Genomic DNA, 14697 nt, shown 5'->3' with positions numbered 1-14697 from the left:
CCTCTATCACTCGGTGCTCCCTCTGTCCTCCTCATCCCTGCCATGTCTGGTAGATGATGTCCCTCCTGGTCTTGGCTGTGGTGGTCTCATCGGTCCACTCACTCCTATGTTGCTCAATGACCTCCGAGAGCGTGACCTGCTCTCTGTCCTCGATCATGCCCGATATGAAGGTGCTCTCCACTCTGGTGGAACTGCAGTCTCATATAGTGTCCTCTAATACAGTCTCTCCTCGCCGGTCTCTACCAGCATCTGTGCCATATCTCGTGCACTGGCATCCCTAATCGACCCAATGAACTCAGTGACTCTCTATCCCTCTCGCTGTGCCTGAGCTAGTGCTGTATCTCATTCTATCCTCAAAATGGCATTCTGTCTCTCCAATGTCGCAATATAATCCTGCTGGCTCGCTATGGTAGCCCTGCACCTGTCCATCTCCTCTGTCCTAGCTATCTCTGGCTCTATGGGAATATCCTGCAATGTCTCCTGATCCGCTGAGTCTGGCTCCTCATCGTCCTCACCACCATCTTCATCATCTCCCCCATCCTTGTCATCCTCATCATCCTCATCACCATCATCTCTCCCATCCTCGTCATCCTCATCATCCTCATCACCATCCTCTCCCCCATCTCCGTCATCCTCATCCTCCTCGTCCTCATCATCTCCCTCCTCTCCTGTGAGTGGGAAGTCCTCCTGTCTCCTTGGTACTGGAATGTCAGGATCAGTCAAAGGCACTGGCCATCACTGTGCGAACCATGTCTCATACTCCTCTGTAGTCCCAGCATCCACCACATCTGACCACCACTCCCACTGTCTCTGCTGTAACTGTGCAAAGTCAGCATATGCTATATGTGGCTGGATCATACTCCCCCACTAACTCGTCTCTCGGTGAGATCGGGCAAAGCATGTAGTCCTCCTAGGTACATCCTGTCACTCTCCAAACTGTCGCCTGACTCTCTCTGGCAGGTACAACTCAATCACTCTTTGGCAGTTCACTAGTCACCCAATCAGGTACCTCTCCTATCTATAGTATGGTAGCTCATCCTGATCATCTGACCATCTGGGGCAATCTCGATATGGCCTCCATATGAACTCTGTCAGTCAGTCTAGCTCATGTCGCGAGTATAATATGTATCCAAATGGACCCTGTCTCAGTGCTCCACCATAGCTGTACACATATGGTCGGTGTGGTACAACCTGTCTATCTGTAATCGGTTGACATATGGCAATGTGCTCGAATGCCCATACCTGAAGCAATGTAACTCCACAGCTCAGAGTCTGAACTCCCTGATACGCTATCTGATGCAGCTGGAAATACAACATAGCAAGTACACATGGTCCCCATGCATACACTGTCCCCTCTATCGCCATCCACTCTAGCACTCTTCCCCAGCCAATAGGGAATCCATGTCCTCATCTGTCACCTGCTAGAAGGCATGCTATCACAACTGCTATCACCACATATCGTCGGTCATACTCGGCAGCCATAGTCTCCCAGCGAATCTCCCTCTCGACAATGTCCAGATCATCTGCGTCACACTCAAACAGTCTGCACAATGCATCTCTACCTGTCACTGGGTCATACTCTATCATCTCCCCATGTATCAGAATGCGGAGGATGCGCCATACATCCTCTAGAGTCACTGTCACCTCGCCAGTTGCCAAATGGAATGAGGAGGTCTCCAAGTGCCATCGCTCTGCCAATGCGGTAAGCAATCCTGTGTTTGCCCTAATCTTGGGCATGTATGTGATGTAATATATCCCCAGTCCAGCTAATGTGTCTCTCTCTGTGCTCCTGAGTCTGTGTCGTAGCATGAAGTAGTCAAGATGATTCTCCCGCGTGATCAACGGATACTGTCGACTCTGCATCACAATCAGGGCATCATTTTGTCAGTTTTAGGGTTTGCTCCTACGAGTTGCATATCCTCATTTTCATGTCTCAATCAGGGTGTTTTTCATCCGTATTGACTTATCCCACCCTTGTCCCCCCTTTTTAGGTCATTTGCATGCAGTTTCGAATCAAAAGTGAGTCATTTCTGAACTATTGCGCCTGTGTTATAGAAGCTGCACCTGTGTTAGATGAATTGCACTTGTGTCTTCCTACACAAGCGTAGAACTCCCTGTACAAGCGTAGAACTAGATGACACAAGCGCAGGAGTTCATTTTTGCATCCCCTGTGGGCCCCGCAATGTCCCGTAAGCCGTCAAAATTCATGTAATTCAAAACATGGGTTTTAGAGATACATACTGCTGCTCCTGCATCCTCCGGTCATCTGAATGTGCGTACACGTTCTCTAAGGTGATCCGCCATTGGAATGTTCACCATCTGTCTGCAAGTGTCCTTGTCCAGAGCAACAAATCCTCCTCTTTAGCTAGTGCAAATGAGCAATTTTCACCCTCTTGGTCCCATTTATAGCTCTTTGTCATTGCATAGATGGACGTGCATCCTCTCCATCTTATGTTGGTCACGGTCTTGTGCACCTTACATTGCTTGTCCTTCATGCATCCGATCTCCAATTGTCAGTCCGTTCGATCCTATCATTTTTATCGATCAATTGGCCTCTTTTCCACATGTTTCCGGCCGATTCCTCGAGGGGGCATGCATATGTCATTATTATTGTTTGGGGCATTTTCATTATTATTCTTTGAAACAACGCTCAGAATTGCATTGTCTCAAAGAGGGGCAAAATGTAGACACCCAAAAATGGTCAACGCTTGTGAAGTCATACTTTAACATTTGCGCATTGCCTCATTTTAGGTTTTTGAGTCGCATTAACATTTCTCCTATGATTCGCACTTGGTCTTTATCATTTGCGAGCATCAAGTCATTCTTCTACATTCTTCAATCATCTCGTCCTCAAATTTGGTCTTGTCGACAACATTATCCAGTCATGATTTTGATCGATTTTATCTTGTTGCATCAATGAGCGTGCTAATTTGTCATCATTTTGGACATCATCAATCCTAATTAGGGTTTTGTCCTCCTATCAATCTTATCAATCTTATCAATCGTATCATCAATCTTATCATTTTGGACATCGTCAATCCTAATTAGGGTTTTGTCCTCTTTTCAATCTTATCATCTGGCGATCGGTTTGTCAATCTTGTCGTTTTACGATCGATTTGTCATCGATCGTTGTCTTCTCCAATTTTGTCATTTGGCGATCAATTTGTCATCGATCATGGTAATTATCAATCTTGTCATCTTGCAATCCATTTTGTCATCGGTTCTTGTCCTCTTGTCGATCTTGTCATTTTGTGACCGATTTGTCATCGATCGTTGTCTGTCTCAATTATGTCAATTTGGATCAATTTGTCATTGTTCCTCGTCAATTGGCGCATTTATCAATCAAATCATTTTGTCACATTGGTCATGACATTAATTATCTTCAATCACGACCTAATTGTCATTTTCGCATTTCTAATTTGTCTTCTAAGGTTTTATGATTTGTTCATTTAACCTAATTTGTCATTTCTTCCTCTAGGATTACTAAATTATTTATTAATCCTAAGTTTCCTCATTACAATTAAATCTTTATTTAATTGGCTAATTATTCCTCTTTGTGAGTGAATTAATTAATAAATGAAAAATTATTGATTAATTCACTAAATCCTAATTTCCATCAATTTCTAATTCCTAATTGTCATCAATTTCAATTTTCTAATTTTCTAATTTCTAATTTCTTTTCCCTCCTATTTCATCTCCTAATTCTATGGGAATGACATTTCAATTTGTCATGAAATTGTCATAATTGATAATCAATCAATTTTGACATAGAATGTGTCATAATTTGTCATCAATTATCAATCAATCAAATTGTGCATGGAAAGTGCATAATTTGTCATATTGATTTGCAATTTCCATTTGAATTGCATCATGCCAATCTTGTCACTTGTCCAATTCTTCTATAAATTGGATGATTTTCAATCAAACCTAATCCGAATCCTTAATCAAACTACCAAACTTACGCTTCTAGTACTCTTGAGCTTTTCATCAATCTTGCTTTCAATTGTGTGTGCATTTGTAGGTGAGATCCACAAATCCATTGAAGAGGAAAGAACAACAATGGAGCCGCATGGAAGAAGCATTCAAATTGTTATATGGTTTGCATGATATTTTCTTTTAAATGCTTTGTTTTTATGCCTCTATTGAGTGTGCTTGGAATTAGGTTCATTTCAATGAGTGTTCTTTTGATTGAGTTATCATGTCTAGTGTTTTGATTGATATATTGTTTTGATGATTCCTAATTCCGATGCTACAACTAGATACATACTGGAAGGAAGTAGTTCATACTGCTATCTATATATTAAACTGTGTACAACTAAGATTAAATAGTAGAATTACTCCTTATGAGTTATGGTATGACCGAAAACCATCACTCAAACATTTTAGAGTGTTTGGAAGTAAGTGCTTCATCAAGAGAGATGTTGATGGATTAGGAAGTTTTGATTCCTAGAGTGATGAAGGAATCTTCTTGGGTTAATCAACAAATAGCAAAGCCTACAAATGCTATAGCAAGAAATTGAGAAAAATGGTTGATAGTATAAATGTGAGGATAGATGAAGACCTACACAAGAAAGAATCTGCACCAACACCCTCTATTGAAGTTTTAGATAATGAGCATGGAGATCAATCTAAAAATGGACTAGTAGAAGAAGTGCCAAGCAAGAACTCTAACCAGTATGTGCAGAAGAACCATTCAGAAGAATAGATCAAAGGAGATAAAAATGAAGGTGTGTAGACAAGAAAGAGACTAGCCCAAAATGATGAGTAGGTAAATTTCTGCCTCATGACAGAATTAGAACCCAAATTTTTTGATGAAGTTAGAAAAAGTGAGAAATGGGTAGATGAAATGGATGAAGATTTGAAACAAATTGAGAAAAATCAAACATGGGAACTTGTTCCTAGACCGACAAACAAGAATGTCAAGGTACCAAGTGGGTCGACTAGAATAAGAAGAATGAAGAAGGAAAGATAATTTGGCATAAAGAAAGGTTAGTTTACAAAGGATATGATCAAGTGGAAGATATTGACTTTGAAGAAACCTTTGCACCAGTTGCTAGGTTAGAGGCAATAAGAATGTTTTTAGCTTTCTCTGCTTATAAAGGATACAAGGTTTACCAAATGGATGTTAAATATGCATTTTTGAATGGTAACCTTGAGGAAGAAGTGTTTATGGAACAACCAGAAGGATATATATTACATGATGATGAGAGTTTTGTATGCCGGTTGAAGAAAGCCATGCATGGTTTGAAGGAGGCCCCCAGAGCATGGTATTCACCGGTTAGACAAGTACTTGAAGGAGAAAGGATTCTAGAAAGGGAATGCAGACAATAACTTGTACATCAATGTAAATGGAGACCATATGATCATAGTTGTTGTGTATGTGGATGACATTATATTTGGTGGAGACAAGGACATCATGTGCAAATAATTTGCAAATCAGATGAAGACAAAATTTGAGATGTCCATGCTGGGTGAGTTGTCCTATTTTCTTGGTTTGTAGATCTCACAGCAGGAGAAAGGAATTTTTATTTCACAAACCAAGTATTTTAAAGACATGTTGAAGAAATTTCAAATGGAGGACAAAAAACTGGTAAGTACTCCCATGGTTACTAGTTGTAAGTTGAGCAAACTAGATGAGTCACCGAAAGTTGAGCAAACACTATATAGGTCTATGATTTATAGTTTGTTATATATAACAACATCTAGACCAGATATTGTACAAATTGTTTACATGGTAGCAAGATTCCAAGGTGCTCCTAAACAGTCTCACTTAAATGCAGTTAGGAGAATCTTTAGGTATCTGCAAGGAACTACCAGTTATGGCTTGTGGTATCCAAAGAAAGGAGACTTCTCTTTGCAGGCTTATACTGATGCAGATTAGGCAGGATGTATTGATGACTGAAAAAGTACAAATGGAGGTGATTTCTACTTAGGAGACCAATTAGTATCATGGCACAACAAGAAACAAGATTCAATGTTATTATCTACTACTGAGGTAGAGTATACAACAATTGCTACATGTTGTTCATAGGTTTTGTGGATGAAGAAGACACTGAAAGACATACAGGTGGAGATACCAGAACCTATTCCAATCCATTGTGATAACTCAAGTGCAATCAACATCTTCAAGAATCCAATAATGCACTCAAGAACAAAACACATTGCACTCAAGTATCACTTCTTGAGGGAGAATGTAGTAGACAAGGAGGTCATAGTAGAATATGTTCCAACTGGTGAGCAGATTGTTGATAAATTTACCAAAACACTTCCTTTGGGCCCATTTGAGTACTTGAGACAAAATTTGGGAGTTTTCCCACCATCTGGCAACACTTAAATGTGTAGGAGGATGTATGGCTCAGGGGGAGTCAACAATTGTTACTATCTTATGACTCTTGAATCGTGAAGCATGGACATAGGGGGAGAATGTGTCCTAACCAGATGTAGACAAGAGATAGATTATGGGTAGACTCTGGCAGTATGATTGGTGTCAGACTAAGGTTCTCTTTGCCATTACTATCAAAGGGGGAGAGAAACCAGAACAAAAAATATTGACATCAATGCCAAAGGGGGAGATTGTTGGCATTGAGTTGTCATTGATGTCAACCGATGAATAGGTGATTGTTGGTATGGTCAATTGATGTCAAATAAGTGTCTACTGGTATGCATAAGGATGTACCTAACATAAGGACGATTAACATGAAGGCATGTCAACTGGTATGAAGGCGTGGAAGACAAGAAGGTATTGAGATTATAAGTGAAATCACCGGTAAGAGGTGATATGAAGTTGTGTGTTGGCATGACAAGTTGTAACTGGTATGTAGGCTAGTTTTTTGTTTGGGATAATGTCTATGATGATGAGGTAGAGTGTCAAGAGATCACAAACCACTAAAGGTGAAGTTGAGCTATCGATGTAGTGTATGCTGCTGGATAGCAGCATGAGAAGGTTTTACTGGTAAGGGTTTATGCTGGTATGAGGATTTGTTGAATGAATGAGCATGAACTGACTCAATGTCAGTAGGTTGATTGTCGACATGTTTGACAGGTGGATGCCAGTTGTAAAAAAGGTAGAGGTCAATGTGTGCATTGTTAAATCATGGTAGGTGTGATAGGTCAACATTTAATGTGATTGGAAAAATCATAGATTTATTGCAGGTGTTTGCAGCTTGATAAAGGATGGACGATAGAGGAAGATCAGACGGTTGTTGGCATCATGATCAAAGCATGAAATCAAATTGCAGGATGACCTTGAACAGTAAATAACTGGATCATAAATGTGTCAACTAGATTCAAGGCCAAAAATCAAGGTTAGGTTTTCTATTTTAAGCAAGCATGCATTGGACAAATTAAAAAAATATGATGATTTATCCTTAAAAAGAAGGTGAGTGATCCAAGGCAAATTAGATTAGATTTAGTGAAGATTTGATCAGTGGAGGGAAACCCTAGTCACCCTCTATTTGAATTGATTCTTGGTAGGAAAGCTTCAGTTTAAATATGGCAACCTAAGATAGATAGTTGTTTCTGCTGAAGTGTGAAGGATAGAGTGAAATTGCTGAGAGTTGAAGAGATAAACATCTAAAGTGTTTGTGAGTGAAGATTGTACCGGTAAGGAGAAGTAGGGAAAACTGATGCAAGGAACAAACTGATAGAGAGTGCAGAATGTAGAGGTGACAAATCGGTTGAGATAGAACTTAATAAAGTGTGATCAAGTGTAATTTCAATTCAACAAAAAGAGGGTGAGAAGACTCAGAAGAGTTAGAATCAACAAATATTCTCAGTTGCATTGTGCGTGGAGTGATCACAAACCAGTAAGATTGAAACTGATAGAGTAGAGTATTGGAAGAGTTGCAAAACTTCATTTGCAACAGGGATCTCATTTGTATATTTGAATTTTCATATTGTTTTCTCTAAGTAGGTGATTAGTGCAGGGGTTGTAGCTCCTTTAGGTTGAAGCCTATAAATTGTGTAGGGGTTGGTGCACCTTTGAGTTGGTGCTCATAAATTAGGGGTTGGTTCTCCTTAGGTTGGTTCCCTAAAATCTGTAATCGGATCTTTTCATTGTGAGGCTAGATTGGAGCAGAAGATCTCCAACAACTATTCTCACTGAGGTTTTTCCCACATTGGGTTTTCCTCATACATCTGGTGTTATGTGTTGCATCTTCATGTGTGTGTTGTATTAATCTTTTAGATATTTCTCATACACATCTTGTTTGCATTATTTTGGTAACCGGTCTACATTTTGTTTATTTCATATTGTACCAATATAGCTCTGATTAAGTAAAAATTGTTTAAATCACTAATTCACCCCCCTCTCAGTGATCCATTGTGTCCAAAAGAGAACACTTCTCATCACAATGGAGTCTCACTGACTACAAAAGAGGTTAGCCACCTGAAAATAATTGGACAACAATCCGAAAAGATGAACTGCCAGAGATAACATCAATCATGCCAAATTACAATTCCGGTTAAGCTCAATATAGGAGGTCTAAAACCTATTGCATAAACCAAAATCAATCACCTATGATCGACAAAACCCTCTGCTCATATGATTATTACATTATTCACTCCATATATGATCTACAAAGAGATCTTACACATATTTATACAAAACTGGGACCTAAACAATTAGGTTGGCCACCCAAATGCTAATACAAAAAATCCATTACATGATACCAAATTAAAATCATAAGGCATGCTGGCCTGAGGCCAAACAAATGTCATCCAACCAATAAAACATCCTAGAGATGCATCAACAACACTTTTCATGAAGCCGATCCAAAACCTAGATAGTACCGAACCTAAATAGATCCACACATGCTACAACATTTATTTCATTTAGTCAAGGTACAAACACAATCACCATCAGCATCTTGAATCCCTTCTAGAAGCCATACTAACACAATTTATGTGTAATATCAATAATCTTCAATAAGGCTCTACCGGTGAAACCCTAACTGGATCAAGAAAGCAGACATACTAGAATATAAGATAGCATCCGATCATCAGGTCAATACCAAATGAAGGAAACACACTTCAGAAGCATATGAACCATCCATACAAACTTATTCCATCATCTAGATTATACCGGTAACAATCAACTGATAACCTTTCCAATCCAATCCTTCTACTAGAAGCCGGTAAATAGTCATAACAACTAGTGTTGATATCAATGACAAAACATCAATGCAACACATAATCAATTCCTTCATTTTTCCAACAGTAGTATCTTCGGTAGCCTCATAAACTATCTGAGGAGGAGGAAAGAAAGGCCAAGAAGAAAGGAGAATTTGTGAGAGTGGTGAGGAAGTTGTAGACCGGTGAAGCCAAACAATCCAAGAAAGCAAAATCTAATTCTGCTCCTACTAGAAGATCCAAAAAAGGTAGACAGGTCAAAATTCAACTCGACAAAGACCTTGAGTCTGGCAACATACAAGGTAAGTACACAATCATTACTCCACTATCAATAGATCATTTGATAGATGAAATAATAGTGGGTAGCAATTTGAAGTACCTTGGAGCATACTTTGAGAATTTTGATGAAGGAGATAAGAGAAAAGTTGAGGAAGTAGTTGTACTTTAATTGCACAATTTTAGTAAAACATTAATTTAATTAGAAAAGATCATTCCATAGGATTTGTATAGTTTTGATATATGCAAGAAGAATGAATACAAGCAAGATTGATAGATAAATGAAGGAGAGAGAGCTAGTAAATGTATGTACTTGTATCCTCATGATGAATAAAATAGGCTAATTTAAGAGACAAACAAGAAGGAATTCAAAAGTAAAAATAGGATCAATAGATTGATGATTGGAAATGTCGAGGAGTTGAGGAAAGAAACCGAAGAGATATGGAAGAAGATAATTGCAAATGATGCTCTATACAAGGATGCATTCAAGCCATCTCAACCGGTAGATAATCAAGGTGTTTTGGGAATTTTGAAGGTTGAGACTTAGACTAAGGATCAATCAGAAGACCAAGATAATACACCACTTGATGTTGAGACTGATGATGCTCCTCCATTTGTAGATAGCTCTGTCGCCCCTAAGATTCAATAGGTTGATACTAAACCAAGTGGTGACACTGTTGCAATAGATAAAAGGGACAAGGGAGAGAAGAAGGATGTTGAGACAATAGAAGCTAAGGTTGTTGAGGTTCACAAAGAAAAAGTATAGCTAGTCTGACAATTGTCACTCCTCTTGTTAGGGGGACCCTACCTTAGATTCCAATTAATCTTGATGGCTTTGTTGATCTTGGGAAGATGTCTCCTATTGAGAAGCTTATGCTCGTAGCTGTTGTGCAAGCCCAAGCTAGTCAAGATCTAGTGAAATTAGAGACTGGAGATAAAAAGCTAATTTTGATGTCTATATATTTTTTGCAGAAGGTGGCCCCTAGTGTACAGTGAGATTCAAATAGCAGCCCCTCCGGTAAATTATAGCAATTAATGAATAGTGCAAACACCAGTTTTGATTCTTTGGAGAAGACAGCTACACAAAAAAGTTTTGGCTAAGTTCAAGGATGTTAGGAAACAAACATTGCGGAAGATGATTGAAGATGATAGGGTGAAAATGAATAAGAGATTGTAGATTATTTATAACACATTGTTAGAAGCCGGTGAATTGTATAAATCTTGTCTCATTTTGCCTAAGTTTACTATTGATATTGATAAGTAGATAGGTGTTTGCCAAGGAAAGCTTGCTAACATCTCTTAGTCCTTTGATCCTAATGCAACACTAACTAGAAGTATTGAAGGACACATTATAGCCTTAAATGATTAGATCTCAAGCCTTCAAGCAGGTAAGGAGAAAATTTTGAGGAAAGTAGGTGAACTCTGGAACTTGATTGCCACCTGGTTAGGCACTATGCTAAGTAATAAGGTTGATTGTATGAAGGAGATGGCTTGACCTATATCATAATATTTAAGAGAGCTAGAAATTCATGCTATTATATTTAATGCATTTATCATAGTTTTGGACAACTTGAAGAATGGGTGGGATACTCACCTAGGATTTTTGAAGATTGTTTATGCTGACCTCTTCAGGTTTTTGTAAAGTGTTTATCATTTGTATATAAATTTTGGACAAAAACCCATCTTTGGCATTGTTGTCAAAGGGGGAGAGGAACAGTGAAAAATGTACAGTATTGGAGAGTGGAATTCTTTGTTTAAGGGGAAGCCTTAGAGATTCTTATGATTCTTTTGAACCGGTGTTCAGTGATCAGCACTCAGTCATTTTTCATGAGTGTTGCCATTAATGCCAAAGGGGGATATTTTTGGTAATTGACACTCATCCAATGATTTATGGTGGTTTATGGTGCCTCATTTTTGGTTTAGGGTTGTCATTGATCGAAACTCTTCATGGAGATTCATTCTAGTGGTCATGATTCTTCCTATCTAGAAGTAGGTGTTAACCGATAGCCTACTAATCGGTATTCGAAAAAGAACAAAGCATTTTTGGGTTTGGATGCTTTTTGGTGATTGGGCCGACTTAGATACATTATTTTGGTGATCCACACTTATCTTTTTGGATTCGATCAAGCCAACCTATAACTACATGTTACACCTTTAGGCCGACATGATGTATGATCTATTTTGTGGGTCCCGGTATATAAGTTTGGTATGGGTGATCTTTTTTGTGTATGATGTGATTGTATGTGAGTGAAAAGAGATCAAGAATCCATTTTGGTGTAGTTTCATGTGCACATTCTTGATCGGGTAGCTGACTGAGACAATGTATAGAGCAGAATAGAGAAGGTGATCCAATCAGTGTTTTGCACTTAACCGAAACTCATCTAAACATAGTAGATGCTATTTAGAGTTCATACATTATAATTCATCACTATAACAACTTTTTAATCAATGAGACTTCCCGAAGGGTTGTAGCCTTTCGATTTATTGTAATTGAGTAGTGAGCTCTAGGCGGTGTGCCTAAATGCTTGTGCATTCCCATTTTGTAATATTTTTTTGCTACTGGCCATAGTGAAATAATATTGTGGGTTCAAATCCCACCATGGTTTGTACCATTTTGGTTTCCATGTAAAAATCCGATGTGTTTGATAGTAAAAGGAGCCAAAAATGAGGGGGCTGACCCATAGGTACAATTAAGAGAACAATGGCAAGACCATTGTTCACATAAAATCAACAAAGTACCAGCCTTTTGCCTCTATCAAAAACAAAAACCATACTATGAGAGTTTATCAGTGATAAAAAACTACCACTCAGAGTATAATTCATATGCCATGCAGGGCAATAAACAACAAAATATAAACATAAGCCTAAACTGGGCTTATCCAACCCGCAACTACACAACCTAGACAAAAATCTCCTCCACATGCAGACAATTATTTCTTTTTCCCTTGGCTCTTCTTAGGGAGCAACTTTCTAGCCCATTCCTTCATGAGGAACTTGAACAAGCCTTTGTAGTCATCATCCTCCTTACCTTTCCCTTTGGTCATGGTATCCTGTAATAGGCACAACGTAGTAGCTGAGCATCTCAAGACATTCAGCGCGAACTTGGACACATTGTGCATCTTGGACTTCGTCGCCTCCAGTCTGCTGGTAATCACCTACACATTGTCAGAGAGGGCCTCTATCTTTTTCTCAAGCTCATCCAGGTTGGGATCTTCTTCCTTCATGCTACTGGCCTCTTCAACAACCAGCATTTTTTCAATCCTAAAGGTTGGGGATGGGAAATTGGCTATCTCCGGATTCATAGAGGAGATGGGGCTTTCAGAAATCTAGGTGGAGCTCATAGAATGGGAGGTCAATTTGTGTTGGGTCAGGGGCATTATAACATTCAGAATGGAGTTTCCCGTGTCGTGTGAGGAGGGGTCTCTCAGGGATTTCTCTGAGGGTTTAGAGGCCAATATGCTAGAGTGGCGGGGGGTGTTGGCTTCTTCAGTAATGTCCAAATCAGAGTCAATCTCTTGGATTTTGACTCTTTTAGGGGTTCTGACCTCCTCTAGGGAGTGATTCCTAGTTTTCTTGATGGAGGATCTGAATTCCAAGCACCAAGAGCTTGAATCCAATGTTATGATCTTGTGGTTGTTTGTTATTTGTTTCTGCATTTCAATTTTAAGTATATGCTTTTGATGGTTAAAAGTTAAGTTTGAAAATGTGATAATTGGTAGATCACTGATTCACCCCCCCTCTCAGTAATCCTTGATTCCAATAGACTCATCATTTAAAGTACTAGTATTTGGAAAGGATATCATAGGGGCCATGGAACACATTTTTCATTGGAATCACTATGGTCAAGGACACATGTATAAGGAGACAAAATTAAACTATTATACTTGTCACCTTCTTATGGAAGGATATATTAGGATGGCTTAAAAAGACTTGTCCAAAGCATGAAAAGGATTAAGAAGAAGTGAATACAGACTTCTTAGTTAACTTTGATTCAAGATATCACAAATGGTCCCCCTCATTTTTGGGGCCCCTTTAACCCTTTTCACATTTCAAATATGAGTGGGAATTCCCTCTCTATGTCAACTCATTTCAAAAAATTAATCAATTTTCCCTAATAGGCAAGCATATAAAGAGGATTTCCCCTCTCATTTGGCAATCCATGACATCCAAGAACAAATTCAAGATCATATGAGATCTAGCATTCAAGATCAATTGATTATTTTCAGTCTTCCTTCAAGCCTTGGAGTAGTGATAAGGTAAAGATTCAAGCATTGAAGTGGAGTTCTACATCCTATTTCATGAAACCCTAATTCCATGTGGAGGCAAGCAAGACTTCACAAGGAGGTTAATCATTCAATTTTTAGTCATAATTCAACATCTCCTTCAAAAGGAGAACCTTTCCTTACAGTCATTTCAATTACATCTATTTCAATTTCATGGTTAATTCCAAAACTGGGGTTTGACCTAAGGCAAGCCCCTGTTCCTAACCTATTTCCATTTCTTTCTATGTGTAGGAAATAGGTACAAAGCTATACTTCTCAAAATAAGCTTCATTCATAAATACGAATCAACCCTTTTTGGCATGCGAAAAGTTTGAAGGACAATGGTTCCACATTGTGATCTCAAATTTTGAGGAGATTTTTCAAGGGTAAGATTCAACTAGTCTTATACTATTCAATTCGAGGTGCCCAGCTTAATCCCGCATTTGTAGCTCACTGTTTTCTCAGTTTTACCTTCATTTTTTAGCATTTTACCTTAAATCAGCATTTCAACTTACAAAAGAGAGGAAAAACATTCACAAAATTAATCCAATCCATTTAGTATTTAGTCCTTATTTGATTTGTGATGGAATCTAGTAAAATCGTTTCCCTCTTTTGAATATTTTCCAAGCGAAATTGATTTGGTGATTTCTCCCTTCTATGTTAAAAATTGCCAAATCCAATTTTTCCCTTTACATTTTGGTGAACCCGATGTGTCCTATGCTTACTTCTTATTTTTGTTCTTAGATTTGAGTGTGTATGCAATTTAAAATTTAAATTTTTATTTACAAGTTTGGTTTCCTTGCAAATTTTAAAAATTTTGAGGTTAACTTCATAAAAACCCTAATTTTTAATTTCAAAATTGAGCTTGTTGAAGCCCTATGAGGGTTTGAGTCAACTAGGAAACCTCCAGGTTCAACCACCAAAAACAAGAACCTACCTTGACACAATTAATAATTTCTTGGATCCACTCTAGGTAGTCAAGAACAGACCCCAAACCTCTCACAAGACTCAACACATTAGTGATTGAACA

The 14697-nt window shown here is 38.6% G+C and overlaps 1 protein-coding gene across 1 annotated transcript in view; it reads left to right on the top strand.

Moving 5' to 3' along the window:
* LOC131857518 (uncharacterized) overlaps positions 1 to 14697 on the top strand; it is an 83447-nt gene that overhangs the window by 24567 nt on the left and 44183 nt on the right. The gene's annotated exons all lie outside the window — the stretch shown is intronic.

This window comes from Cryptomeria japonica, chromosome 8 (genome assembly GCF_030272615.1).
Source record: "Cryptomeria japonica chromosome 8, Sugi_1.0, whole genome shotgun sequence".
Taxonomy (NCBI): domain Eukaryota; kingdom Viridiplantae; phylum Streptophyta; class Pinopsida; order Cupressales; family Cupressaceae; genus Cryptomeria; species Cryptomeria japonica.
Note: the sequence above shows the minus strand (reverse complement) of the source record. Positions and strands in the feature narration are given on the sequence as shown.